The sequence below is a fragment of the Castanea sativa genome, chromosome 9, assembly GCF_040712315.1.
Source record: "Castanea sativa cultivar Marrone di Chiusa Pesio chromosome 9, ASM4071231v1".
NCBI lineage: Eukaryota > Viridiplantae > Streptophyta > Magnoliopsida > Fagales > Fagaceae > Castanea > Castanea sativa.
The window spans coordinates 11,476,407-11,480,793 of NC_134021.1; the positions used below are offsets into that span (position 1 = coordinate 11,476,407).

The 4,387-nt window shown below is 37.4% G+C and overlaps 1 pseudogene; it reads right to left on the reverse strand.

Annotated features, from left to right (window-relative positions):
• Window positions 1-422: 422 nt before the first annotated feature.
• On the reverse strand, window positions 423-2,312 carry LOC142608746 ((21S)-21-acetoxyl-apo-melianone synthase SDR-like; annotated as a pseudogene).
• Window positions 2,313-4,387: the final 2,075 nt, after the last annotated feature.

Sequence of the window (4,387 nt, forward strand, 5' to 3'; positions counted from 1 at the left end):
TCATATTTTTTTATACATAAGAACTTTATTGTGTTTACCCCGGCCCCCCTTGAAAATATTTCCTGGTTTCACCATTGCACACAACCAGCAATAAAGCCGCATCTCTTAACTACAAGTCCTGGCTTTGTCACTAACTTTGAGAGTACAATAATATCATACTTTGGAATTACAAGAAGGGAAGGGATTGGAGAGAGTTGCAAGCAAGACGATTTTTTAGTTTTCTAATATTGCAAATAGATCATAGCATGTAAGTGTTAAAACCGCTCTAGATCATATCATGTCACAATTATAATTACTAATGTTATGATCTACAATATTACAAATCATAACATATCTTATGAAATCATAAAGATTCTTATTGTTCTACGTTCCATGCAGCAGCCAACCAGAAGTGGTATATAAATTCTAACCCGTGAATGCGCTTAAAAGTCCATCATGTTAGGATTCACTACACTATACCTTCCATCTACCAAAAGGTTGAGTCCGCTTGTATTATTTGCTTCATCGCTAGCCAAGTATAGTGCAGCTCGTGCTACATCTTCTGCCTTGAGAATCTGTCCCTTTAGATTACTATGATGATTACTCAGTGCGAATTCTACTTTGAATACATCAGCTTCACTCATCTCTGCAGACATACCGGTCCCCAACACTACAAACGGGGACACACAATTTACTCTTATACCATATTGGCCAAGCTCAGCTGCCAAGCCTTTAGCTACCCCCACAATTGCCCACTTTGAGGCTGCATAAGCATGACTTGAAATTCCTGCTATTGCTGAGGCTGCACTAGAAGTAAATAGTATGCATCCTTTGCACTGTGGTACCATAACCGTTAGGTTCTAAACGTTCAGAACAATTGGCAAACCGTGAGCATAAACTTGTCTAGGTATAGATCTTAGAGTCTATAGAGTTTATTAGACAATGTTTAAGGTGTTACAAGTCAGAACAACAAGAAAATACAAGCTGCAAAAAGAAGAGTTCAATTTCAGTGAAATCCGACCGATTGAAAATTAGATCCGACCGATCAAAAATCATAGACATGAAATTTTTGCAGAATTCTATTTCAGCCCAAACTCTTCTTAAACGTTTTGGGTTTCAAGTGAAACACTTCTAGTATATAAAGGAAAAACCTAACTACATTTTGAGAGCTTTTTGAGAGACTTTGGAGATGCTCTTGTGAGATCTAAAAGGTATTGTGCCTTCCTCTATCAAAGTCATTACAGTAAATCATTCTCATATCATTAGAACCGGTAGATCTAAAGTTACTGCAATAAAATAAACAACTGCTAATGATCTAAACCTTCAAGGGTGGTCTTGGAGTGACAAACTGGAGAGTTTATGTTGCTAAACCTTTGAGTGGGATCTCAAAGTCACAAACAATGGTGTGCTTGTGTTGCTGTAAATCCAAGAAGAGAAAGAGTTCGTGGATTCGGAGCTTGCACATGGTTGTGTCAGTAAGTCACTATTGGAGGTAGCATTAGATTTAGGGTTAAATCTTTTGTAAAAATTTCAATTCTCTTATAGTGGATTTGGTTTACTTTGAGGATAGTTAGGTCAAATTCTCCTCAAGTTTTTACCTTGAAACGAGTTAGTTTTATTGGTTTTCCTGAGTAATTATATCGTGGTGTTATTTACTTTTCTGCATCTGTGCATGATATGATTAATTTGTTTTAACCTAGATCTGAAAATTAATCTAAGTAATCACTTGGTTAATAAATTAGATTAAACAATCTATTTAAAAGGTCTAAACGAAATTTCAATAGCCCTTGCAACATGTTTGAATCCTAGTAAAGAGCCAACCAAGTTCACGCTAATAGTTCGCTCTAGATCTGACTTCTTTGTATCCAGATTTTCACTGTTGGGATAGGGTTGTCTATGATGCCCGCATTGTTATACATTATATCAAGTTATCCATGTTTGGCAATGGTGGTTTCAATAAGATTGTAGATATCATCTTCATTTGTCACATCACATTGGATGTAGCTAACATTTTTCCCAAGCTTATCTGCAATTGCTTGGCCTAGGTTATCTTGTACATTAGCAATGACAACCTTGGCACCATGTTCATGGAAGAGATGCACGGTACTTGCTCCAATCCCGCTTGCTCCACCAGTTATGATTGCCACTTTCCCGTCTAGCCTGAAGATGGGATTGAATTAGTGGAGGAACATGGTACAAATTTTAACTGTCATACATTAATTAGAGTGATGCACAATATATTAGTTGATCTTAATGAAAATAACGTAAAACAAAACATGCATAAAGAAATGTAAGAACTTAGTGAACCACACAGTTTCTGACCTTCCTGCCATTTCCATTGCAAACAAGGAGAAAGAGACAAAGAGGAATGTTTTCTAACCCTTCCAAGTATGGAAATAGCTAGATTGTCGATGGCCTTTGATTTATATGTGAAGGTTGAATTTATTCAATCATGTGTTGGCTTTATTTCGTGCCAAATTTGCTTGTATTTTAGCAATTAGATACCCTGTATTTAGGTGGGAATTATGTAAGGGTTGTGTGTGAGAGAGTGTGAAGAAAACTCAAGATGTGTGCATTCAAAGGAGTCTTGCGATTGGATCTTGCGACTGGAAGTCGCCAAAGTGGCACACGTGTGAAGCACGCAGGGAGTTGAAGGGTCACGACAGTTGGAGTTTTACAGGACAAAAAGTACAGTTTGGCCTGGCAGTTATCTCGCGACTCAGACTCGTGATTAGTTCCAATTGCGAGGCCGAGTCGTCAGAATGCCCTGTTTAGATGAATTTTGCCTTTTCACATTCCTCATGTACCCTACTATAAATACCCTTATACCTATGAAATGTAGAGAGCTTCTAGAGAGAATTTTAAGAAAGAAACCTAGATAAAAACAAGATTGACTCATCCACAATCTTAATCTTTTGATTCTCCAATTCCTCTACTTTTACCATCTCCATTTACATACCCTTGAGAGGTTCATTTGCCAAATCCTTATCTCACCGTACCCATATTAGTGAGGAGGTATTTTGGTGCTTGGGAAGCAGTTTAGAGAGGACCAATTCGCTTGGTTGATGCAATGGGCTTATTGCGGGATCCGATAAGCTAAAGAAGACAAGGTTTGGTGTAACCTTGTTGGAGCAAGAAGCTTGGAGGGCTTAGGTGCACCGGGTAGATTAGGCTTGAAGGGTTTATTGCTGTTCATGTATCCCAACTTCATTCTCTAGTGGATTATTTGACCGCTTGGAGGGCGGCGGAGAGGCTTTTTGCTGAGTACTTCGGTTTCCTCTTCGATAACACATCGCCCTGTTATCTTTGTGTTTGCATCTCTCTTCCCTTACTCTTTATCGTTTAATTACTATTGTGTTTGTGATTAATTTTGGTTTAGAGTGTTTTACCAATTTGGGTTTAGCTTATATTCATTATTCCACACATATATTGTTTGTGTATAAGCTTGTGTTGGTAATTTTGTATTTGGGGGTCTAATCATTCATTAGTGTTTTACTTAGAAGCTCTTGCGACTCTCTAGCGAGTCAATCCCCTAGTCGTGTAAAAGACTTAGAAATTTTTTTTAAAATTTTAGGTTTTTGGAAATTTCGCGACTCATTTTGGTGACTAGTTCGCGAGTGAAGCTCCAGTCGCAAGCTTACTTAGAAGGATTCGCGGGTCCCCTCGTGACTTGCTCGTGAGTGGACATCCAAGTCGCGAAAAACTCTTATACAACTTTTTCAAAATTTGTGTCAAGAGATTTTGGCGACTTGACTTGGCGACTTGCTCGCAACTCATTCCTATTGCGAAAACGCATGTTTTGCTCAAATAGGGTTAAATTCATGACAGTTTTCAAAAAAATTTTAGTTTTCCCTCACATCACATGCATCTAAATTGTCTTGTCCGCCTCTCCCTCTTCCAAAACCACCATTTTCACTCACAAAACCTCAAGTTTCTTCATCAATCCTTCATCAATCTTCAAGAAAAGGTATCAGTTCTCTTTTATTTCAAAAGTATTTCATGTTTCTAACCCTAGATTTCTTGGATTTTGTGTTTATGGTGAGATTTGATAATATGATGTTTGAATATGGTATTATTGATATTTTTTTGAGTTTGACATATGGGTTTTGTTGATCCTGTTAGTATAATTCCTATTTCACATGTTTAACATGTTTGCTCTTCATTTTTGTGCATTGTACCATGTTTTTGTTGTGTTGTGCATATCATGTTCATGATAAAATGTCTCTTAGATGTTTGTGCATCTCTTTGGATTCCATGGAATATAAAGGCTGTTGGGATAATCATGTTTCTCTGATCTTGAAACATATTATGATTATGTGGTTTTCCACTTTGCGCTAGTTTGCACACTTTTGTATTTGATGCACACGCACACACTTTGATATGTTTGAGTACTTATTGTCATGATCCT